Here is a 26,910-nt window from a genome sequence, read left to right as displayed (position 1 = left end):
GAAGACTATTGGGATGGCACCTTTTGAGGCGTTATACGGTCGACCGTGTCGATCACCTGTTTGTTGGATGGAGGTTGGAGAGAATCGATTCTTAGGTCTTGAGTTCATCAAGGATACCTCTGAAAAGATTGCTCTTATTCGAGATCGCATGTGTACTGCCCAAAGTAGGCAGAAGAGCTATGCTGATCGTCGCACTCGTGCTTTGGAGTTTCGGGTTAGGAATCAGGTTCTTCTCAAAGTATCTCCTATGAAGGGTGTTATGCGCTTTGGGAAGAAAGGGAAATTGTCTCCGCGGTTTGTCGGTCCATTCATGATTACGGATCGAGTTGGAGCTATTGCTTATCGGTTGGCACTGCCGGATAATTTGGATCGCGTACACAATGTATTCCATGTGTCCATGTTGCGAAAATTTCTGCGAGATGAGGATCGGTATCGGCATATCGATGTTGGGGAGATTGAGTTGCAGCCGGATGCAACTTATTTGGAGCCACCATGTCGTATTGTTGACCGTCGGGATCAAATCCTTCGCAATAAGGTTATCCCTTTGGTTCGTGTGCAGTGGAATTATCACAATGAGGCTGAGTCCACTTGGGAACGGGAGGATGTCATTCGCTCACAGTTTCATGAAATGTTGGAAGAAGGTAAGAGTGAATTCTGAGGACGGAATTCCTTTTGTTAGGGGGGAAGAATGTAATACCCCTAATTTTAAAAAAGGATAGTCTTGGCATTTATTTGTTATTTTTATTGTATTTTTGCGTGATTATTTGGTTTAATTATTTTATTTAATTGTTTACCTATGTGACATGTATTTAATTGTATTTAATTGGTATTTATTTATTTATTTAATTACATTTTATTTTATTTAATTGATTATTTGCTGCTGGAATGTTTGAATTAATTGTTATTTTAATTGGTTTTGGTGTTGTTTGAATTGATTAATTAACTTAATTTAATTTATTTAACTTAATTAGTTTAATTTAAATGTTTAATTTTCACGGGGTAATTATTTTATTTATCTAAAGTTAGGGTTTTAGGATTTATCGTTGGCTGACTTATAGTCAGACTTGGAATAGGGTTGAGTAAATTGAAGCCTATATATACATGTACATACTGGGGTTTAGGGTTTTAGAAAATATAAAGTTACGTCTGTATCACCAAGGGCTGCTAAGAAATAGAGCGTGAAACTGGGGATTTGGCAGAGCAGTTCAAGGAAGACTATAGAAACTGGGAATTTAGAACTTCAAGTCTGTAACTCAAAGGCAAGTTCTTATCTTCCTCCTTCCCTTTGGCTTGTGTTCTGTGCACCTAGACAGTCTCTAGGAGATCAATTGGCCTTAAACTGAACCATGCATGTTTTATATATGTTTTACTTGATCGTTTTATCTGTGAAAAGTTATTTACAAAATAATTATAGCACGTATGTTTTCTTGACTCTGTTTTGGGCATATCGACTCACTGTTCTAATTTTTATTTTGAATCTTACTGAATCTTACTGAAATCAACCAAGGTCTGATTGGATACTAGATGTAATTTAAGACTTCAAATTTAAATTGGAGGAAGAACAGAGGGGTTGGGATAAAACTGATGTTGCAAACGAGTTTCAGTGCCGTTCTTCAACAATGCTAGTTTAAATGGCTTGATTAAACTCTGTAATTACTTTCAAAATTATTGTAAACAATCTTGGGGAATGCTTCTAGACTAAATTAAGACTCCTAAGATTAGTTTTTGGAACCCACAGAGTAGTAGGATTTGATCAGAGAAGGAGCAGACGGACTGAAACGAAGAACGGACGGACGGTAGGCTCTCAAAGAGGAGAGAGCCGGCTCCACAATAGAGGGAGCCGGCTCCCCCATCTACAAGAGCCAGCTCTATGATGTTTGCTCCAGGTTCTAAAAAAGCGCCTGCTCCAAATTTTGGAGCAGGCTCCCTTGTTATTTTTGTTTTATTTTAAGTTTTTTTTTAATTTTCTACGTACTATGTTCACTGTCAGAGCATGGAGACTGTTTGAATGAATTTGGAACTTTACAGAGGGATCAAGGAATGAATTTTGAGTGTTATTAAGACCCTAAATTGATGAAAGTTTAATTCTAAGTTGTCGGGACAAACAGTGTAAAAATTAAGGCACTTAACAAATGGAAGTTGAATTAATTGTTGAATTAAAATTCTGCAATTTGATGGAACATAATGTGTTTATAAAACTTGTTTTAGAATGCATTCAAGTGCATGATAAGGTCATTTAATTATTAATTTTGATCTATGCATGCTTAGGAGGCTAGTTGCTGAATTATTAAATTGTTTACTGCAACTATATGGTTAATGCTTGGATTTAAACTGCTGAAATATTTAAACAATCTTCTGAATTGTTTTAGCAATTTATTGGTTAATAATAGGATTATTTAACCTATTCACATGCATGATGGAGTCCCTGACATATTAAATTTGGTCTATGCATGCTCTGGATGTTAGTTGTTGATTTGTTAAATCGTCTCCTGTAACTATATGGTTAAATGCTTGGATTTAAATTGCTGAATCTTTAAATATTTTTCTGCAATTATTTGGATGGTGGTTTTTGGTCTGTAAATTATTGAACTGTTATATATGTTGTAATTTACATGGATATAGAGGATGGTATGTACCGGTATGGGACGGTGACATACTAGGGACGGTTTAACTCAAAACGCATAAACCTAACCTAATGGATTAATGGAATGGATTGAAAGATATCGAATCCTAATTGTGACTAAGTGAGATCAGCTATAACCAAGTTGGATGACTTATTGGATTAACGGATGGTAGTTAAGTCGTATCAACTGAATAAGTTGAGTGACTAACTAATTGGTTTATTGTATGTCAGTTTAATAAATAGTTGATTGAACTGCTTACCCTGGATTTGGACGGACTTTATATATATGTTTATGGTACCACGAGTTGAGCTGAAGTCTCAGACTCGTTGGTTAGGGTGCGTATATGCAGTGGATGCGTAGCTGGTTATAATAGGTTGAGGTGTACCCTGTTAGGTCTAGGTACTCATGCTCACCTTTGGGTGCGTATTCGCATGTTGCCTTCTATTCAGGTTGAGACCCCTATTATAGACTGGTGAATGTCCCATAGTGTGGATATATTTATACGTATGGACTAGATAGATATTGTGAGGTGTCTTCGGTGTATCTGCGTATCAGGTCACTGTATGGATTGTAGTTAGATTAGAACTTGCTCGTGGGTCTGACCCACTCTTTCATTATTCTTTTCAGGCACAGGACGGTTCCAGCCTTAGAGCTTGACCGTGCTTATCGAGGACAGTCTCACCTTCATCTGATTACGTAGGACTTCTCTCGATATTTCTAGCATTATCTATTTTCAGTTTTCAGTTTTAGTTGAACTTTTGGTTAGGGGTCCATCAGTGGATTCCCAAATTGTAACCTTGAAGTTTTGGAGGATTGGAGTTTCAATTTTCAGTTATACATTGAGGATTTTATAATTAATGTTTCTTTCAGTTTTATTCCATCACTTTTGTTTCATTTTGTCATCTGTGTTCGCTTTAAAATACTTTAATTGTTTGATATTCCCTCGGGTTTAGGCCTGGGCCTAATCAACCCGTGTCTCAGATCCAAGTGGTATCACACAAATCCATTTTACTTTACATTCCATAGTGTTAATAGCAGGAGGTAGATAGTGTGAAAGATTAATGCAATCCCATTGTATTTGAGGAGTCAATTTTACATGTGTACACTGATGAGCGCTGAAAAGTGCGCATTTAAACCCCTTAAGCTTAGGTATTCTAGGACATTGATCTATATTACTTTCCCGCTTTATACTAATTTCATGTTATTACCCTTTTTAGGTGCTTATCCCCAAAATAAGCTAATTCAGCCAAATAAGAGCTTAAAAAAAGTTAACTCAAGCTGGATGGAAGAAAGGAGCAAAGTGGAAGCAGATTGAAGCAAAGTATGGAATTTAATAGGTTCGATCGATCACAAGTACACTTCGATCGATCGAAAGTTCATCGATTTAGACATTTCAAGATGGATCCGAGCTCTTTTGTCCTTATCCAAAGATCCCATAAAGTTCGATCGATCCAACAATTCTCAGATCGATTGAAAAGATTCCATCTTATCCTATTGTACCACCCCACCTACCACTTTTGCCTCTTTCCCCAAAATATCTCAGATATGTCTCTATCCAAAAAGGTGCCGCCATGGGAGGATCGATCCAGCCAAATATTTATAGATCTCAGCCATGTTCGATCGATTACAACACAAGTTCGATCGATCAAACCCTCTAAAATTCGAAAAAAATAGTTCTAGCTCATTAAAAGTTGTCTCATTATGCAATCATTGAAGGAGCCCTTGTGTACGAGCCTAGACCATTGGGTGTGGCATTTGAGCTACCTATATAAGGAATATGAGCCACTTTTACACACATGTTTACATATGCTTAGAGACATACTTTTGGTAGATAGTTTTTAGAGACAATTCTTAGAGAGGAAGAAAAGAGAAGAGGAGGCTAGAGACATTCTTGAGAGGTTTTCCATCTACTTCAAGAAGATGAGCATTTCTACCATGGAGATAGCCCATAAGGGCTGGAGGACACCATCCATGAGTGGCTAGACATTCTCTTGGGGCTAGAGTTAGCCCTAAGCATGCTTTCTTTATCTTGATTCATGTATTTTTGAGGGGATTTGTGTTGTAATACATGTTTTGACATATTTATATACATAGATCTTGTTTATTCAATGATTTGTGTGATTTAATTCTTCCAAGTGACCATTTCATTATATCCATATGTTTATGTATGCTAGAATAGATGTTCATGTGTTTATCTCTATTTCTTGTGTTGTTAATGAATGTCTATGCGTATTAATGCTATAGATTTAGAGATTGTCAAGACATAGTGCTTAATATAATGCTCTTATGGTTTATTTGATGGTTCATACTCATTTCTTGATGGATTGTGCCTCTCCTTTAGTCCAATTAGTTTAATTTTCATGTCATTAGCTTAGATGTGGTGTAGTTACCTTAGTTATTAAATTGGAGGACAATCTATGCTTGTTGTTTGATATTCCATACTTATGAATGCAAGTAGAATATTTCTCTAATTTTGTGATGTGTTTGGATTATGAGCTTAAAGAATGATTAATGGCTTAGTTTGATATATTGTGCTATTCATTGTGTTGTCTAGACAATATACACTTAATTAGTTATCCATACTTGTTGAAACAACCACACACACTCACTCTTGTTGCAACATATGCCTTCCCCTCATTAATTATGAATTGAGTATAGAGAAAAGTGATACTTAGTGGTGATCTCTAAATCCCAAGACCTCTCTCTTTTGTTTTCTCTATCCTTTAATTACTTGCTTGATATTGATCTTGTTTAGTTTTAATTGTAGTTTAATCAACCAAACAACCTACCTTTGTTCACTCGACCTATTAACCCTAAGCCTTGTTTCCACTACTAGTTCACCCTAAATCCCTTGGGACGATCCCTACTCACCCTTGCTATATTTTTAGTTAGTGGTAGTAGTGGCATTTATAAATGTAAAACTTGGCCACACTATTTTGCACAAATTTGGTTGCACACGCAACAGTCACACCAAGTTTTTGGCACCGTTGCTGAGGATTTAATTGGCAACGCCGTGTTTTGGAAACATTTAAGGATTAGTACTCTTTTGATCGTGTCTTTACTTTTTTTTTTTATTTTTGGTTACTCATTGTGTTTGTTCTTATTTGGCTAGGTGAAATTGAGCAAGGAGGTTAAGTAATGAGACTTCAAAGCAAGGAGCTAAGCTAAGCACAAAAAGGACTAAAAATCTAAAAAATGAAAAGTATAGCAAAGTTTGGAAGTTGAGAATGAATTGAAGTTGCTTAAGGACCCTTTGTGAGATCTTTCTAACTCAAGCTCTAGTTAAATCGTCGGCCCTCGTGGAGGCTTATTTTCCATTTCTTAGATAAATTATGAACCCGCGTAGAGGCAATTTACTTTTCTTTACATGTTGTTTAAGCATGGGAGTATGGGATCATTATATGTGGAGATTTTTTGATTGATTTGTTACAGGGGCGAAGTGTTTGCTTTGTTGATTTCATTGTTGTGTTTCTTGAATTTCATGCGGTCTTAACCAACCCCATCATAACCAATGGAAAATCTAGAGGGTCATCTTAGTTATTTAGATCCAAACTTTATGGAGCATCCTCCTTTCAACAAATTTCCTCCCGGAGTTCAAGCTCTAATTCCTCCAATGATCCTTCGTGATCATTATAATCTTCATGAATACCATGCACCAACTTGCATCATGCTTCCTAATTTTGAAGCCAATCAATATGAAATTAAGCCCGAGACCATTCAAATATGTCCACTATTTTATGGCTTAGATAGTAAAGAGCCATATAAACATCTTGATGAATTTCTTGAAATATGCTCCACCGTGAGGTATATGAATGTCCCGGAGGAAGTCTTTAGGTTACTTCTCTTCCCTTTCACTCTTAAAAATAAGGCTAAGCATTGGTTCAACAACTTAGGGGCAAATTCAATAACTTATTGGTTACAAATGCAAAATGAATTTTTAAAGAAATTCTACCGTGTGAGTTTGACCAATGTTATGCGAACTTCTATTCGTGAATTTTCTCAAAGGGAAGGAGAACTTTTACATAAGGCTTGGGAAAGATTGAATGACTTGCTAAGAAAGTGCCCACATCATGGTATTCCAAAATAGCAAGTTGTCCAATATTTCTATGAAAGCCTATCCGACACTCACAAGGATATAGTTGATACCTCATGTAGAGGATCATATTTTGGGAAACATGGAGATGATGTTTGGCACCTTTTTGAGAAAATGAGTGAAAATTCATTGCATAAATGTCACGCTTCTCAGTTGAGTCATGATTTTAATAACAAAAAGAAAAATTTGAAAGTGTGCCAAATTGAAAGTGCAATGGAGATTGTTGCCGAGGTCAAAACTCTAACTCAAAAACTTGATCAATTTTTATTGAGTCAAAAGCCGGCAAAACAATCATCTCCTCTTGTTAATCATCATCTTCATCATTCTTGTGAGCCATGCATGACTTGTTCAAGTGTATTGCATATTACTTCCAACTGTCCCCATGGACATGTACTTGATGAGCACTATGAACAAGTCAATGCCACATTTGCTCACTCTCTTTCGAATGCTTATGTTCCGGTGTGGACCGATATGCTCCTCCTCATCAAAGAAATAGAGGCTCAAAAGGATTCATCTCACCTTCTTCTTTTCATCAAAGAATGAACCATTTCTTTCATCTTCAAGCTTATAATTCTCAAAGTAGCTTTAATCACCCTCATGCACTTTCTAGCAACCCCACATTTGAAGATAAAGTCTTAGTAGCTTTGGGTAGTTTAGAAATGAACACCAATTTGTTACATTCTCATTCTCAATCGATATCAAAGCTTGAGTCTGAAATTGGGATGATAACTAATGCATTGAATGCGAGAGAAATTGGTAAATTGCCGAGCCAACTAGAAAGGAACCCAAAAGCTCAACATTTTGTGGAAGCAAACTCCACATCGAGGTGTCTTTCCCAAGAACAATTGCAAACAATTACTACTTTGAGAAGTGGTAGACAAGCTGACAATAGGGTTGAACAACCAAGTGAAGATAGTGAACCGGTGCAATAAAAAGTTGACACCCGTCCTGTTTCTAATCCTATTCCTACTTCCTTAGATGAGTATGGCCCTAGAGGGAATTCTTAACCTTCTTCATCATCCCCTCAAGTTGCAAGGTCTTATGAGCTAAAAGCTCCATTTCCTTATGCTTTGAAAGAAACTTCGCCTTTTGGGAGGCAAGAGGGAAAAATTCATGACATGATGGAGGTTTTTAAACAAGTTAATATAAAATTTCCTCTTTTGTATGCAATTAGGCAAATTCCGCCTTATGCAAAATTTTTAAAAGACCTTTGTACACAAAAGAGGAAGAGTAAGGGACAAAGCCTTAAAAAAGTATTCCTAACGGAGCAAGTGAGCTCCATCATTCAACATAACACTCCACCTAAGTTCAAAGATCCCGGTGCTCCAACCATCTTATGTGTAATTGGAACCCATGAAGTTCGTAGAGCTCTTCTTGACTTAGGGGCAAGTGTTAATTTGATTCCTTACTCCGTGTATGTCCAACTAGGTTTGAATGAATTGAAGCCAACCTCGGTGGTGCTTCAATTGGCAGATAGATCCGTTAAAACACCTAGGGGCCTGATTGAGGACATACTCATCAAGGTTGATAAGTTTTACTTCCTGATTGATTTTGTAGTTCTTGATACCAAACCAATTGCAAATCCCACCAATCACATCCCCATCATCTTAGGAAGGCCATTTCTTGCTACCACAAATGCTACCATTAATTGTAGATCCGGTGTCATGGACCTTCTTTTGGTAATATGATGGTTAAGCTTAATGTTTTAATGCAAGTCGACATCCCATAGATGAAGACGAGTGTTGCCTCATAAATGTCTTGGATGAGGTTGTTGAGGAATCTATTCCCACCATGGTCATAAAACAACCAATTAAGGATGATATTTCATCTCTTCTTTTAGAGGACCCCCTTGCATCTTGTCTTCTTAAAATGTATGGTAATTGTGGGTTTGATAGTGAAGGGTCAATGAATGAAGTTAATAATTTAATGGAATCCGTTGCAAGTTTGGATTTTCCACCTTGGAAAGATCCAAAAGAACCTCTTCCTCCACTCTCTAGCACTCTACCGGTTCCATCTCTAGTCTCTCCACCCACTGTTAAGCTCAAAACTCTCCCTCCCGATCTTAAGTATGCCTTTTTAGGTCCGGAAGAGACTCTTCAGGTCATCATCTCTTCAAATCTTGAAAAAGATCAAGAGAATTCTCTTTTGAATGTGCTTGAGGACCATAAGGAAGTCATTGGGTGGAGTGTGGCGGATCTAAAAGGAATTGACCATTCCATTTGTATCCATCGCATTATTATGGAAGAAGATGCAAAACCTTTTAGAGATGCCCAAAGGAGATTAAATCCAAACATGAAAGAAGTGGTTAAGAAAGAGGTAGTTAAGCTCTTAGATGCCGGTATCATTTATCTAATCTCTGATAGCAAATGGATGAGTCCAACTCAAGTAGTTCCCAAGAAATCGGGAATTACGGTAGTTGAAATGCAAAAGGTGAGGCAATTTCTAAGCGTACCGCCAATTCATGGTGAGTATGCATTGACTACCGAAACTTGAATGCCGCCACTATGAAAGATCACTTTTCTCTGCCATTTATTGATCAAATCCTAGAGAGATTGGTCGGGCAATAATACTATTATTTTCTTGATGGCTATTCGGGTTACAATCAAGTAGCCCTTGACCCCCTTAGACCAAGAGAAAACCACTTTTACTTGTCCTTTCGATATATTTGCTTACAGACGGATGCCATTTGGTTTGTGTAATGCCCCTGCCACATTTTCAAGGTGTATGATATCAATTTTCTCGGACATGGTAGAAGAGTATCTAGAGGTCTTTATAGACGATTTTTTTGTCTTTGGGTCTTCATTTGATGCATGCCTCAAAAATCTAAATTTAGTACTTAAAAGATGTCATGGAACAAACCTTGTTCTTAGTTGGGAAAAGAGTCATTCCATGGTTCAAAAAGGTATTATTTTGGGTCACGTCATCTCAAAAAGGGGAATTGAGGTGGATAAAGCGAAAGTTGAGCTCATTTCTAAATTACCTCCACCTTCTACGGTGAGAAAAGTTCGCTCCTTTCTAGGTCATGCCGGCTTCTAACGCTGTTTCATCAAAGATTTTAGCAAAATTGCTAAACCCTTGTGCAATCTTCTCGCCAATGAAACTCATTTTGTCTTTAATCAAGGATGCTTTGATGCTTTCCATAAATTGCGTGACTTGGTATTATCTACTCCTATTATGCAACCTCCCAATTGGTCATTACCATTTGAAATCATGTGTGATGCTTCTGATTATGCTATGGGAGCAGTTTTGGGGCAAAGGGTAGGAAAACTTCCATACACTGTATACTATGTAAGTAGGACCCTTTCGGGAGCTCAATTGAATTATTCCACTACTGAGAAGGAATTACTTGCAGTAGTATATGCTTTTGACAAATTTCGGTCTTACCTTTCAGGGTCAAAAGTCATTGTTTATTCTGATCATGCTGCTTTGAGGCATCTTTTGACTAAGAAGGAAACAAAGCCTCGTTTAATAAGGTAGATTTTGCTTCTTCAAGAATTCGATTTTGAAATCAAAGATAAGAAATGAACCAAATATATGGTTGCCGATCATCTTTCAAGATTAGTGGTAGAACCTTCCTCGAGTCCACCCATTCATGATTCATTTTCAGATGAACAACTATTCCAAGTTTCTAATGGACAAATGCCTTGGTTTGCCGATATTGTGAATTTTCTGGCAATTGGCAAACTTCTGACCAATTGATCAAAGCAAGCAAAAAAGCGTTTCTTTGCTAACATCCAGAATTACTATGGGGAAGATCTTATTTTGTTTCGTTATTGTCCGGATCAAATTATGAGGAGGTGCATTCCCGAGAGTGAAATTCCAAGTATGCTTGTATTTTGTCATACTCTTGCATGCGGTGGGCATTTTAGTGCAAAGAAGACCGCCTTGAAGGTGCTTCAAAGTGGGTTATTTTGGCCCACCATTCATAGTGATGCCTACAATTTTTGTAAAGTGTGTGAAAATGTCAAAAAATGGGGTCAATGTCGAGAAGGGATATGATGCCCTTGACCAATATTCTTGTTGTTGAAATCTTTGACATTTGGGGCATTGATTTTATGGGTCATTTCCCTATGTCTTATGGATATCAATACATTTTGCTTGCCGTTGACTATGTTTCTAAGTGGGTGGAGGCTTGTGCTACCAAAACTAACGACCACTCCGTGGTTGTGCAATTCATTAAATCCAACATCTTCACTCGTTTTGGTATGTCAAGAGCCATGATTAGTGATGGAGGAAAGCATTTTTGCAATCAATTCTTAAAGCAATTATTCCTTAAATACTCCGTCACTCATAAAGTCGCCACTCCCTACCATCCTCAAGCAAGTGGGTAAGTAGAAGTTTTAAACTGGGAAATCAAACATATTCTTGAGAAAATGGTTAATACAACCTGGAAGGATTGGTCACGTAAGTTGAACGATGCTTTGTGGGCTTACCGGACGGCATACAAGACTCCCATTGGCATGTCTCCTTATAGACTTGTTTATGGAAAGCCTTGCTATTTTCTGGTTGAGCTAGAACACAAAGCTATGTGGGCAATTAAAAAGCTCAATCTTGACCTTGACAAAGCCGGAGAGAACCGATTACTCCAATTGAATGAGTTAGAAGAGTTAAGGCACAATGCTTATGACAATGCCAAACTCTATAAAGAAAGGACCAAAGCTTTTCAAGACAAACACATTAGGAAGAAATCTTTCGAACCGGGTCAAAAAGCTTGGCTTTTCAACTCTAGGTTAAAACTCTTTCCCAGGAAGTTGCGAACCAAATAGGAAGGTCCATATGAGATCATCTCCGTTGCATCGCACGGGGCGGTTGAAATTCAAATTTTAAAAAATAGCAACACTTTCAAGGTAAATAGGCAAAGGTTGAAACCCTATATTGAAGGACAAGTTTTTCAAAGACATATGGAAGCTGCCCTCTTGGTAGATCCAGTCTATGAAGATATATAGTGATGCATTTATTGGTTTCAAGAGAAAGCTCAATTTTTTGCACGTTCGATCAATCTCAAATGAGGTTCGATCGATCAAACACTCATCCCTGCATCCAATCATTGCTCTGTTCCATCGATTTGAAATTTCCTGCATAAATCAGCTCTCTGTGTATCAATCGAATTTCATCCTAGATCGATCTAAGTCATTCAAGATCAATCGAACTTTCTCTTCAATTGATCTCAATTCCATACTTAGAAATTTTTTGAATCCCTGCATATTTCACCTCTCTGTGCATCGTGTGAACTTCTCTGCAGGATTTCGTTATTTCGATCGATCGAACATTAGATCGATCTAAGTTCGATCGATCTGAAGCTTTCTAATATATATATATATATATATATATATATATATATATATATATATTCAAATCTTTTAAAGCAGCATTCCGTCTAACTAGAAACGTTAAACTTAGCAATCATTGTTCATATTTTCTTACATATTATTTAATCTTGTTCATTAAAAAAAAAAAAAAAAAATTATAATATTTCACTATTGTGCCCTTATGTGTAGTCATGCAACTTTCATATTATAATATTTCTCTTTCATCTTGTGTTATATTGCTTCAGAATGCATGATTTGATTATTTTTATCCCATTTAATATTTGATGTGAGTTTGCTAGTGTGGTTATTTAAGTAGGTTGTTAATTCCAAGTTTAGGGGAAACGTCTTTCGACTTGGATTATTGCCAGGCTTTATGTCGTTGCCAACACGGTATACTCTTTCCATCTTTTCCATTGTTCTCATTGCACATTGAGGACAATGTGCGGTTTAAGTTTGGGGGTAAGGTGACTTTATTACATTCTACTCAAGTTTAGACTTAATAGCATGATTGAGATTTTGAATCCATTTTAGCGATGATTTTGATCTTTTGAGGACTATATTGCTTAGAATTTAAAAATTGCTTGACTTGAGAGTCCAATACTCCTTGTATGCCTTGTAGATGCTATTTAGGAGTAAATTTTTTGAAAAATTGATATCTTGCTTGCACTTGTGGTCCACATCATCTAGATTTTGTGATTGTTTTAAGATTCACTTTAGGATTCTACACTGGCACAGGCGCACACTAGCATTCATTTGCGGGGTACATGCTTTGTTGATTATTGAATTGGTTATATCCCAATTGGCCTAGTAGTGCATTGAAAGCTTTCATCTTGATAAAAGTGGATTACAAACCCTTTTCATTAAGTAGCTGGGATTCTAGCCTCATCAAGCACTGAATTTCTCGCGGCGAAAGGAGAAGGGCCCAAACTCTAGGTTAATAATTGAACTTGAAAAAAAAAAAAAAAAAAAAAAAAAAAAAAAAAAAAAAAAAAAAAAAAAAAGAGAAAAAGAAAAAGTTGCAAAAGCAATAAAAAGTGAGGACTTCTCCCAAAAGGTGAGAAGTGGGAAATGATTAGATGGAGGTTGTTTTGATTTGTAACCTAGTTGATTTGAGCTTGTAAGTCCTTAGGGGTGTTTGAACACCTAGTGCCCTAAAGCCGTCTGGTTTGGGAGTCATTGACCCAATGCTCGACCTCATGAATCGCTAGAAAGCTTAATAGATCAACACATTGCACTATATTTCCATCTTTGATCCTCTAGGATAGATAAAAGTAAATAAATAATTAAAAAAAAAATCGAGTGAAAAGAATAAGCGCACCTAGAATAATAAAACTTTAATAAAGGTCAACTCTTTGTCTTGATGATCAGTACTAGATTTGTGTGCTAGTTTGAGGGTAAGGATGTGATCATTTCTTTAGTTGGCTTAGATAGCAACATAATTGATGCCGGTCCACTCAAAAAGAATTCTAGAGTTGTTTCGATTTGCATAATCATTTCCTTGATGTGTGGAGGACCGTACTTGCTTGCTTGATGTTGAAATTTTGGGAGATTGCTTGGAAATGGTTGAAAAATTACATATTTGAGGTAGTTTTCTCCCAATGCTTGTTTGCAATATTGGTGTCTCTTTTGTGAGAATGAGCTTAATGTTTGTGGGTATCATTTCTGGAAACCCTCACGAGACTTCACTCGTCCACTAGGGGTAACCTAGGGGTTTAAAAGGCTTGTTGCATATGCTAAATGCAATCGTGTTCCCTACGAAAGTGGCGTTATCCATTTATTGCTTTCTAGTTCATAGTTGTATAATTGTGCATTTCATTCCTTTACTTTGTAGTTCATTGCTAGGGACTAGCAATATTTAAGTTTGGGGGTGTGATGAGCGCTGAAAAGTGCGTATTTAAAATCCTTAAGCTTAGGTATTCTAGGACCTTTATCTATCTTACTTCCCGTTTTAGACTTATTTCGTGTTGTTGACTTTTTTAGGTGCTTATCTCCAAAATAAGCTAATTCAACCAAATAAGAGCTTAAAAGAAGCTAACTCAAGCTGGATGGAAGAAAGGAGCAAAGTGGAAGCAGATTGAAGTAAAGTATAGAATTCAGCAGGTTCGATCGATCATAAGTATACTTTGATCGATTGAAAGTTCATTGATCTAGACATTTTAAGATGGATCCGAGCTCTTTTGTCCTTATCCAAAGATCCCATAAAGTTCGATCGATCCAACAATTCTCAGATCGATCGAAAAGATTTCATCTTATCATATTGTACCACCCCACCTACCACTTTTATTTTTTTCCCCAAAATATCTCAAATCTGTCCTTATCCAAAAAGGCGCCGCTATGGGAGGATCGATCTAGCCAAAGTTTTATAGATCTCAGCCATGTTAGATCGATCACAGCACAAGTTCGATCAATCGAACCCTCTCAAATCCGAAAAAAATATATTTCCAGCTCATTAAATGTTATCTCATTGTGCAATCATTGGAGGAGCCCTTGTGTACGAATCTAAACCATTGGGTGTGGCATTTGAGCTACCTATATAAGGAATATGAGCCACTTTTACACACATGTTTACATATGCTTAGAGACATACTTTTGGTAGATAGTTTTTAGAGATAATTCTTAGAGAGGAAGAGAAGAGAAAAGGAGACTAGAGACATTCTTGAGAGGTTTTCCATCTACTTCAAGAAGAGGAGCATTTCTACCATGGAGATAATCCTTGAGGGTTGGAGGACACCATCCATGAGTGGCTAGACATTCTCTTGGGGCTAGAGTTAGTCCTAAGCATACTTTCTTTATCTTGATTCATGTATTTTTGAGGGGATTTGTGTTGTAATACATGTTTTGACATATTTATATACATAGAACATGTTTATTCAATGATTTGTGTGGTTTAATTATTCCAAGCGACCATTTTATTCTATCCATATGTCTATATATGCTAGAATAGATGTTCATGTGTTTATCTCTATTTCTTGTGTTGTTGATGCATGTCTATGTGTATTAATGCTATAGATCTAGAGATTGTTAAGACATAGTGCTTAATATAATGCTCTTATGGTTTATTTGATGGTTCATACTCATTTCTTGATGGATTGTGCCTTTCCTTTAGTCCAATTAGTTAAATTTTCATGTCATTAGCTTAGATGTGGTGTAGTTACCTTAGCTGTTAAATGGGAGGACAATCCATGCTGCTTCTTTGATGTTCTATACTTATGAATGCAAGTAGTATATTTCTCTAATTTTGTGATGTGTTTGGATTGTGAGCTTAAAGAATGATTAATGGCTTACTTTGATATATTGTGCTATTCATTATGTTGTCTAGACAATATACACTTAATTGGTCATCCATGCTTGTTGAAACAACCACACACACTCACTCTTGTTGCAACATATGCCTTCCCCTCATTAATTGTGAATTGAGTATAAAGAAAAGTGATGCTTAGTGGTGATCTCTAAATCCCAAGACCTCTCTCTCTTGTTTTCTCTATCCTTTAATTACTTGTTTGATATTGATCTTGTTTAGTTTTAATTGTAGTTTAATCAACCAAATAACCTACCTTTGATCACTCGACCAACTTATCCTAAGCCTTATTTCCACTACTAGTGCACCCTAAATCCCTTGGCATGATCCCTACTCACCCTTGCTATATTTTTAGTTAGTGGTAGTAGTGGCATTTATAAATGTAAAACTTGGCCACACTATTTTGAACAAATTTGGTTGCACACGCGACAGTCACACCATACACCAACTAATTAATTCATCAATGTCAAAAGAAGAATAAGCATATTTATAAATACATAACTCAGAGTTTAATTTGATATATAAGATTACAAATTTAATTGAATCAGTGAATTCCATTTCTCAAAAAGCTTACTTATTATATATACTAAACAATGAACATTGGGCTTCGCTATCCAAAAGACGTACAAACTCTTATCAACTCGTTTAATTTGATTGCATTGCTCTCAAAGCAACAAAATATTTAGTGGTTGCTAAAATCAAAAGAGATTGTTGTGTTTCTTAAATTCCAATCAGATGAAAATAGTGGTTTTTATCATCATTTGTAACTTGATTTATCATAGAAAAGAATTTAATATTTATGCTTTTAGTTGGTATGCTATATTAAAATTATATATACATTTGAAAATCAGGAGATAGAGCTACTATATCCATATAATCAATGAAAGACCTCTATACACAGTATTTAAGCCCGAGTCTTAGAAAATGGCTTAGAAAGAAACGCAGGCTGCCATGGCTTTCAATTCATCACCTCCTTCAAAAACTTTCCCAGAACAATCCCAAGCCCCATGTTGTGCATCTACCACATCCAATCTCAGTTTCAAAATTTTCACCCCCTTAAAAACCTGGGGAACACTAGGGACTGACCCACAAATTATGTGAGGGTGTAACTATTTACCATGAATTTAAATCCGAATTTATTTTACTACCCTGAACAATCTAAGCTAGAAAACCAATCAAGCAAACAAGTAAGCATATACCAAATTATACAAGAAAGTTAATAACCCAGTAAGGCCAGCGCATCCTCCAGCTAAAGAAGAAGAAAATCAAACAAATAAAAGACTTTAAGAAAACTTTGCACATGGAGCTTTATACATCCACTGAAAATTTTCAGAATCAATCATAACTTCCGACCAAGTATAGAGAGATTCATATTAGAAAAAAAAATGAAATGTTAAAATGTCATGTTTGCAAACTTGAATTCGTACATTTACTACCATTAGCCATAAGCAACAAAGAATCGCTTCTATAACTGTGACTTTTTTCCTAAATTGAACACAATACAACAAACAAAATAGAAATAGAACCCATAATTCAAATTCTGTCAAAGTGATTTCACAGTGTAACAAGCACATAACGAGTTTTTTTAACAAGCACATAACAAGTCAAACTCGTTATATCTCAAACCTGTATTTCCCACAGCGATTCAGACTCAGACCACAAGTCAACTCCAGATTTGTAATTTACCCCTTTTGCAATTTCGAAACCCTACAACATGTATTTGCATAAAAAAATAAAAAATAAAAAAAACTATGGTGAGGATCATTAAACCGAAGTGGGTTATATGAATGTCAAATTGAAGATGAGGGTTCTCTGAAAATCGAAGAAAAAGGCATAATCCCTAACATTGTAAAAAATAAAAATGTTGTACCTCATGATTAAGAGTGGTTGTTGGAACGATTAGGTCTTCAGCCTTTGCTGCTGGAAGAAGGTGAAAGAGTCTCTGTCTTCCGCGATGGTGGAAAAGGGTGGAAGAGTTAGCCTCTGTCTTCTGCGAGGGTAGAAGAGAGTGGAAGAGGCATGAGGGCTTGAGGCGGGTTGAGAACTGAAGTGGTCTGAAGATCGACTTTAGGTATGATATTATAATTTTGGATGTAATGATATATTAAACAACATAGTTTGATGTATTTTGTAAAATAAAATAATTAAATATATTATAATTTTGATCACGCCAAACAAGGAATGAAGCGCCAAGTTTTGCCGCACAATTTTTTGTGGAATTGGGGACAGGCTTTTTAAAGTTTTAGGGACAGGTGTAAAGACCGTGCCAAAAAAGAAGGCTTTAGGGACAGTTTTATAGACTGTGCCAAAAAATAAGGTTTTAGGGACAGTTTTTGTAGACTGTGCCTAAAAAAAGAAGGTTTTAGGGACAGTTTTTGTAGACTGTCCCTAAAAGACTGTCACTAAAACCTAAATTTCTTGTAGTGCATCTTTATGTTGAACAACTTCTTAATCAAGTGCACCTTGTTCGCTTCAGAAGGCTGTTCATACATACTAGAAAGGGCTGCCATGAGAGACTTCATCGTCTTCTCGTTTTTTATATTAAAGGCAATTGATTTTGACAACTTCAACCTGACAGTGCCAAGAGCCTTCCTATCGAGTAATTCCCAATCTGCATCATTTGTATCATCTGGCTTCTCTCCCAAAGGTTGATATAGATTTTTCTGAAACAAGAGGTCTTCTATTTGCATTTTCCAGAAACCAAAGTTTGTGCCATCGAACTTCTCGATCATGGATGTGGATGTCTTATCTTCTGACATCATTACTCCCACTCGAATGGATAGATCTGATCGAAAGACTTTCAAAATTTCGTCAAACACCTTCTATGCCTTAGGTTCTCAACCAAAGGCTCTGATACTAGTTGTTGGAGTTGCTCTGCACAATCAACCGAATTTGATTCCAGTTGTTGTGGCGGAAACGCAAAATAACAACGCGCGCTGTTCGAGGAATAATCAATCAATCACAAAGAAAAAATCATACATAAGAACACAAGATGTACATGGTTCACCCAAATCTTAGTGCTACGTCCATGGAGCACACCGAACAAATTCACTATGAAAAAGATGAAGAATTACAAGGAGAATTTTCTCTCTATCTCTCTCAATTGCTCTTTCTTGTATTGGCACAAATTTATCTCTTACTCTCACACCCTCTAAAATTTTATTAGAGTTGATATTTATAGAGTCTCAAACTTGTTTTACAAGAACTTGCCTTTTGTAGAATCCAAAACCAATAAGGAAGTTTAATCAGATCAAGAAACTGAACATTTCTTAAATCAATAAGGAAGTTTAATCAGATCAGGAAACTGAATTTTCTCTAAAATTCAGCAGTATTGGAGTTTCCATATAATTAAACATTCCTAAAAAATAATCAGACTCCACAAAACCATAACAGTTGGTGGTTGCAAGGGTGATTTTGGTCCTAGTTCCATGATCAGATTCAGGAGAAGGAATGAGGGAGAGAGAGAGAGAGTGTGTGTTTTTTAAGATTCTTGAGGGAGAAAATGGAGGTAGCTTTTGAAGCTATGAAATAGTATTGGACACTTGAATGCTCATTGATGTAGCATGGTTAGGGTATTTATAGACTCACTGTGTATATGTTTCGAGTGTTAAAAATATGGTTTTGAGACTTTTCTTATTCAAATTTCTGACGAAGCTGTGAAATAGTTTGTATGGTATGTACAATAAATTGTATTAGGTAGACTAAAGCTGAACATTTTAGTTTATCGCGTAGATACACGTCAAAGTTGACCATTTCAAATTGAAATATACTGTACAGCACTTACTAGTCACCTACTCAGTGTATACACGAGATTTGTTGGTTAGACCATAAGAAAATTGTAAGTTGGTGTATTAAAAAAGTTGAAAGAATTATTGAGTTATCTAGAAATCAATCCATTGAAGCGACTTACTGCGCGCGCTTAATTGCAAGTAATGATTTTGAAAAATTCATTCCGGGAATGCGTCCGCAATTTCCAGAGATTTCTTCAAATTTCTGGATTCAATTCTTCCGCGTTGAGATTTATTAATTTTAATATCACATTTTGAGAAGTGGAGGACATATCACTAAATTATTAATTTTTTATAATTATTACAAGCTCTTTAGTTATTGAATTGTTTTTTGTAGGTAAGATTTTGAATAATTTATACTTTTTTGAAAACCAAACTGAGAATTTGGATCATTTTTATTGTCACATTCACGTGCAAAGCAAAATCAACAAAGCAATAACATAAACGAAAAACACCAATCACATGAAATACAAATTTGACAAGCATGCGACTCTACATGGATCAAAATTCAAAACCAACCATCCACTGGATCACATTTAGATAGTGAGTTATTTATTATAAATATTTTATAGTTTGGGAAATCTCCCAAGTAGCTAAAACTGTATAAATTTCAGTAGATTTATTGAGTTGCCACCTCGAATGTGAAGATAATCAGGGTTATAATTTTTTTTAACTATATAAAAATGTTAAAAGGGTTATTTGTCTCACATCGAATTCAGATAGAAAGTGAAATGAGTATAAATGTGTGGATATGCAGCATTACCTAATAGTTTAAATTTTTAAATAAATGAACAAGCTTCCATCCATTACACTTAGAATATTAATTAGTAGCACCAACTCTAGTAGCTTTGTTATTTATATTAGCAAAGCTACTTATGCTGAATTGATTGAGTACATCATTTGGGGTGTTAAATCCAAACTATTTGTTATTAAAATATTCTAAAAAAATTTCATCATTAACCTTTATTGAATTAGTCCACCAAATATCGAATGAACTAAGACTATCTAATAATTTCTCGATATCCGGAGAACTGAAAATAATATGTTCTTGTACTTAATTATTGAACTTTTGATTTTAATATCCAATAGTAATTTCATTTCAAGTCATATCTTGAAAATTACAGTCACATCCTAAATTGGTTTTTCCACTTTAGTACTTGTCTTTGCAAACAAGTGTTGCCAGTTGCAAAAATATTAAGATTGTTGAGATTGACGAAAAATTTCTTATGGATTAATTCTTTAGTTCGGTTTCTTGACATCTCAATCGATCATTCCTAGTCCCCCCCATGATGAGCGGTAGACAATATCCATACTTAAGACTAAAAGAATTAAAGAAAACATAAGTCATACCAAATAATAATATTTCTAGAGAACACTTCTTGAATTTGGTAGGTAATACTTTTATTCATACATTTACATTTTTAATATTCAGACCTACAATTAATTTTCTTATGGTCTTACCTACAATTCCCAATTTTAGTGACTACCGTACCATATATATATTGGAATTTGCATGGAATCTTCAACTGTCTTCTTGAACCTTTCAAAGTGTATCCGTACTTATATGTGCCATGAATATAAATGTTGGCCCTTTACTTTTTCTTTTGTGTCTTACTTTTATTTTTATGATTGCATACGTGATATATTTGGATGCAACCATTGACAGAGATCAATATATATATATATATATATAAACTTGTTAAAGAAATATATTTTAAATACTTAATAGAACCGACTTTCTAAAATAATTTAATCATAATCATCGAATGCATTTATATGCGCACATAATAGGTTGTGGTTGAATCGCTTTTTAGGACTCTGCGTATTCTAATAATCGTGTGTATAACATTATTTATTTATTCTCTCTTTCAGCCCTCCAAATTCTAGTATGGGTTACATTAGAGAACCTAAGTGCATATAAATTTAGCTTTCCACAGCAAAAACCCAAAATTGATTCATAGTATTTAATTATTATTTTTAATTTATTTGTTTAGTCTTCACAAATAATTTATACATATTTTTCCTAGACAAATAATTTATACATTTTTTTCCTAGACCAATTATTTATACATTTTTTTTCAAAAATAACAATAATAATTTATACATTCATTTTGTCCCCATTTGAATCTCAACCATCAATTTTCGGATCCCTCTTGTGGAGGGTTATGTGCCTTAGTCCTATGGTGCATGTAAATTATTAGTGCAACACACTGCATCCTAATAACTCACCATCTGACATTGATCTAAGACAGTCAGAGAGATGCACCATCAAGGAGTACCTCAGATTGGCCAAGATCCAGGAAGATAAACTGAGACAGAAATCAAGAATGACCTGGTTGAGATTGGGTGATTGCAACTCATCATATTTCCATAAATTCTTTTCATCCAAAAATAACAAGAACAAGATAATTTCCCTCACCTCTGATGTTGGTCATGTTATTGAGGATATGGAGATGATTATGCATGAAGTGGTAACCCATATTTTCAAAGATTACTTGGATGGTCACCTCCTGCAACACATTCTCTATCTGATCTTCAACCATTCATCATTAAGCAAGTCCCCCTTCACCTGCATAGTTACTTCGAGGAAATCCCTTTAAACCAGGACATTCAAATGTGTATGTTCAACCTCAACAGAGACAAAGCATAAGGCCCAAATGGTTTTAATGATTTTTTTTTTTTTTTTTTTTTTTTTTTTTTTAGTATGGGGTATTGCTGGTAGATCTGTCACTAATGCCATCTCTAAGTTCTTCAGAAATAGGAAACTACTCTTAGAAGCTAACACATACATATCCCTGGTTCATAAATGTTAGAATCCAACCTCCATACATAACTACAGGCCAATATCATGTTGCAATACAATCTATAAGTGCATTACAAATTAAGCTACTAGCATCAAAGCTACAAAACTCACTCCCACACATCATTGACTCATCTCAATTAGCTTTCATTTAAGGGAGGAAGATTACTAACCCCATCTTTCTGGCCATGAGTAACTAAGGGGGTATCACAAGGATTCTACTCCAGCAAGATATGCCATTAAAATTGACCTGGGGAAGGCATTTGATTCAGTGAAATGAGATTTCATCACTTCCTGCCTTACACTCCTCAACTTTCCCCCCAAATTCATGTAACGGCCCAAGTTTTTCAACCCGGTGCGTCAGTGACAAACCGAAAGATGACCCGATAACGGATCCGAAGTGCGGAAGCAAAAGACAAACCAATGGTCTCTAGAGATACAACATGGCTCTAAGACACCATTATGACCTTCAACGAGGTCACGGAACCCAAAGGAATCAAATGGGGAAGCAACGTTTCAAAAACAAACAAGATTGAACCTAGGGGCAAAATTGTCATTTCCAGCTTAAAAGTGGGTACCACCGGGCAGACCATTGGAAAGACAATGAAAAATCAATGAACTTAGACTCAAAAATTGCTTGATTCGGAGTCCGGATAAAGAAGATATGGCTAACGGAAGAAGAAGGGGCAAAACGGTCCAAAAGAGGCAACCCATGAACATCTAACCGGTTAGATGGCCTATCTAACCGGTTAGAAGGCCAAAAACAATGACAAAAATGCTTCCCACACTCATCTAACCTGTTACGAAGCCCCATCTAAACGTTTAGATGTGAAGGGGCAGTAAGGGTGCGACCCAAAAACCTGGCAGCAGGGGTTTTTCAGAAAAAAAAAATAAAAATTTGAGGGCCTAGATGACATTTTATGGAAAAAATCAAAGAAGAAACCCCCCTCAAAATTGAGTTTTCTATGTGACTTTTGAGAAAAATCAAAAAAAATTTGCTGTGAAATGCCCAAAATGCCCTCCCAAGAAAACTGGTCCAGAGGGTTCAAAAAGCTGCTAAATTTAAAAACTGAGAGCTGAACTTCGGATGCGATTTCCGATGCCAAGACGACATTTTCTGGAAAAACACAAAAAAGAAACCTCCCCTAAAATCATGTTTTCTATTCAACCATGTTGCAAGAGGGAAATAAAACTGAATTGAAAAGTCTAGAATACCCTAGATCAGAATATGCAACAAAAACGCAAAATGAGTCCGTTGGAGGCTCAAAACACAAACGATGAGGTTTTGCCCGAAAACGACTATGCACGGAAACGTAACTTATCTATTTAGATGCGCTACAATGGTCCATGGCTTAAAAACATAGCCGATGCAAAATCCGACCTCCCAACTGGCAAAAAGGCAAAAATGGACTTGGAATGGAAAACATGGAATCCAAAAATACAAAATGGAGTCAATTGACCGTTTGGCCCTTGGCCACACTTCATACAAGATTAATGAAACCCTATGAAAGAATGAGAATGGAATTCCCACACCCGCTGTAACCATGGTGAAGCAATGACTTGCGATTTTTCAAAATTTTCACAACATTTCATGAAGTTAAAAAGTTGCATAGAATACAATATACATGTCATTGGCCTCCGGGCTCATCTCATACATATCAAATACATTGAAAGAAGTGTACTTGAGTACACATTACATACATGGAATCAAATATACATATTTTGACATATAAGACTACAATTGGCATTCCGAGCCAACCTTCACGAAAATGGAAGTCTCTAAGTCCACAAACCATCTAAGCATAATGAAGACCTCAACTTTGATTCTTGTACCTGAAATATGCCCTAGTATCGTAGGGGTGAGTGTGATACCCCTCGGATCCGAGACACGGGTTGATCAGGCCCAGGCCCAAACCCGAGGGAGTATCAAACAATTAATATTTTATAGCGAACACAGAATACAAAATGAATTAAGAAATGAAAGTTTAAAGCTGAAAAGAAACTAAAAGATAATCCTTAAATAATTAAATACTTAAATTTGATAAACCAAATATCCATAATTTGAACAACTCGGGAATCCATCTCTAGTGGACCCCTAATAAAAGTCTCACACTAAATGAAAGTAAAATAAAAGATAAAACCCAAATCCAAGATCTGGAAAGAAACCCTACATCTTCGGTAGAATGGAAGATCGTCTCTGCTCTGCACGAACAAGCTCAAGCCTGGAACTGACGTACACCTGAAAAATAGGAGTGGGTCAGGCCCACGAACAAGTTCTAACCTACTACAATCCAAGCAGAGACTCGATACGCATGTACATACTAAATAGTTCAACAATAACTAATAATCCGTACATAAATATATCCACACTACTGGACTCTCGCTAGGCCATGAAGGGGGTCTCAACCTGGATAGAAGGCATCACACAATACGCACCTGAGTGGGTATGAGTACCTAAACCTAAACAAGGTATACCTCAACCTTCACAGTCAGCTACACATCCAACTGCATATACGCACCCTAACCGTCGACCCTGAGACTCAAGCTCATGACACGGTAACATAAAAATATATCTAAACTCCGTTTCTATCCATCCACCAGAAATCCAGTAAGTCACTCGGCGTAGTCAACCGTACCGACTTATATATATAAGGAGGATTGTAGTTTATAACCCGTGCCCTTACTCCAAAATAGGTAGGACTTAGCAATTTGAGCTAATCCAACCCAGTATGTCACCGTCCCATACCGGTACATACAATCCAATCCGTCCAATAGTTGATAAAGCATCGATAATTATAACAACAATATCAACAATTCCATACTAAACATAATAGAATGCATTAGCAACCATTCTTAAAAATACCAATAATTGATTCACATTGAAAATATAAATATCAATGTCCACTACTCCTTACTATGCATCTTGAAATAGATAATCAACATGCTTATTTACATGCACAGTGGACAAAATAATGACCATATAAATGTCAATACCAACAGTCCAAACTAAACATGTTAGAACAGATTAACAAACATGCTTAAGTAAGCCAATTCAGAATCCATAATTTGATCATACAGGGCTTTCTTTATAATGATAACCTATTCCCAGTTTCCACAGAATTAACAGAGCCTAAATAGATATTTTCCCACTCACATCCATAGCATGCAGAATAAATATAAGTAATCTATTATACTTATCGTTTCCTGTCCAACAACTTGCCGCACCAACCGTTAAATTTAATCATCAACTAATTTTCAGTGAAATATAAATTTTTAGCATAGTTTCTATTGTCATGAACATATAATTCGAGTGGACAAGCTCTCACAGAAAATTTCTAATATAATTAAGAAATTAGAAACTCCAAATCTACACAGTCTACAAGACCTTCGTAATTAACTCCATGTAATCCTAATGGTTAACGCTTTGTGTCCAATTTTATATAATCTGGTCTTTGCATATTTATGTTTACCCTAGACCACTCCTAAATCACCCATTATAGTATTCATTCACCAATAAACACATTAAAACAATCACTAGGAAGCCTAATCACCGAAAAAAATTTGAAAAAAACAACCCACAAAATCAAAACTCACGCATAAACAACCGGGAGCCGGCTCCAGAATATTGGAGCCGCCTCCAATGGCCCTGGAGCCGGCTCCTAGACCATTGGAGCCGCCTCCAGTCCAAGGGGAGCCGGCTCCAATCCAATGGGAGCCGGCTCTCTCCCTCCTCTTCTTCGTGTTTTCCTCTCCGGTCGCCGTTTACGCCTCCGACACTTCACAGTAGAGGTTTACAGAGAGTTTCACTTAATCCTAGAAGATTCCAGTCCTTAACTCAGTCCTTATTATGCTACTAATATGGATTAAACCATGAATTACATAAGACAGTTCAAGGTTAAACAGTTTACAAGTTTTAAACCAAAAATCAGTTTCAGTTACACTCCACCAATAAACAGATAACGTCTTTTATTTTTAAACTTGTAGTTCATCCTGGAACCATTGAGTATGCAAAGAACACGAGTATAAGGGAGAGAGTAAGGTTAGAACTTGCCTTGTGAGATTTTTGTTAAAATCTCTACGTTGTCGTCTACACTCGCCGGCGACTCCTACTGCAACTTCCTCTGTTCCTCGTTTCTAATTCCACAGACGTGTTTTGGTTGTATTATTTTGTTCCCTAAGCAGACTTATCTTATATATTTATAGGCAACCAAAACCCTAAGTCCAATTATACCTACAGTCTGAAACGAGGCCCATAAACTCAACCTAGGTTATAAACCTTGTCGGCTCCTTAAACAACCCTAAACCTAAACAGAACTAAAACCCTAACCACACTGTTTTACCTAGTCACAAATTAAAACATGTAATTACTAATTTAACAATAAAAATTCCAAGTTAACTACTAATTCAAGTAAAGAAACAAATAAAAAATTCCAATTAATGTAAAGAATGAAAATAATTAATTAACCCCAAAAAACAAATAAACTAACTAATTAATTCAAATAACACTGAACAGAAAACAATTAAACAAATTAATGTCAAATAACACTGAACAGAAAACAATTAAACAAATTAATGAACCAAAAATAATTAATAAACAGAAAACAATTAAACAAATTACCGAGACTATCCTTTCAAAAATTAGGGGTATTACAGTGAGTAACATAAAGCTACTCGTAGGAGATGACCATGCATCGACCTAGCATTTTACAAATTTATCACCTTAAGGTGAAACATGTTAAAGGGGCTCATGCCACCTAACGTCTATGTCCAAATGAGACTCAGGGAGCATCCTAAGCTACCTTAGAGTCTAAGCAACAAGAATCATGATATACATACGTGTATGAAACGAATCATGGTTGGGATAATCTAAAGAACACGACAAGAAGAATGCTTGAGCATAGATTAACATGAATTGCATTTTCAATACAATTGAACTAGGTCTAGAGTAATCCATATAACATGACAAAAGCATATTTGAATACAAGTTAACAAGAATCA

General features: G+C 36.0%; 1 protein-coding gene and 1 long non-coding RNA gene across 4 annotated transcripts in view; both read right to left on the bottom strand.

The window, feature by feature from the left end:
- Positions 1 to 17,382, bottom strand: part of LOC132279344 (patatin-like protein 2) — a 61,977-nt gene extending 44,595 nt beyond the window's left edge. For 2 of the 3 annotated variants that reach the window (XM_059781303.1, XM_059781304.1), the window contains exons 1-2: positions 17,195 to 17,382; positions 16,951 to 17,031 (exon numbers count right to left, since the gene is read on the bottom strand). The gene's annotated coding sequence lies outside the window, so the exon portion shown is untranslated. The other variant, XM_059781305.1, reaches the window with a different exon arrangement.
- A 6,533-nt stretch (positions 17,383 to 23,915) lies between these two features.
- On the bottom strand, positions 23,916 to 25,611 carry LOC132278928 (uncharacterized). The gene is made up of 2 exons (XR_009471171.1): positions 25,507 to 25,611; positions 23,916 to 24,151 (listed from the first exon to the last, which is right to left on the bottom strand). It is a non-coding gene; the product is annotated as an uncharacterized LOC132278928 (long non-coding RNA).
- Positions 25,612 to 26,910: the final 1,299 nt, after the last annotated feature.

Source organism: Cornus florida, unplaced genomic scaffold (genome assembly GCF_030987335.1).
Source record: "Cornus florida cultivar Cherokee Brave unplaced genomic scaffold, ASM3098733v1 CherokeeBrave_3.0.0_Hap2_Chr10, whole genome shotgun sequence".
NCBI classification, from domain to species: Eukaryota; Viridiplantae; Streptophyta; class Magnoliopsida; order Cornales; family Cornaceae; genus Cornus; species Cornus florida.
This window is presented reverse-complemented; position numbering and strand designations above follow the sequence as displayed.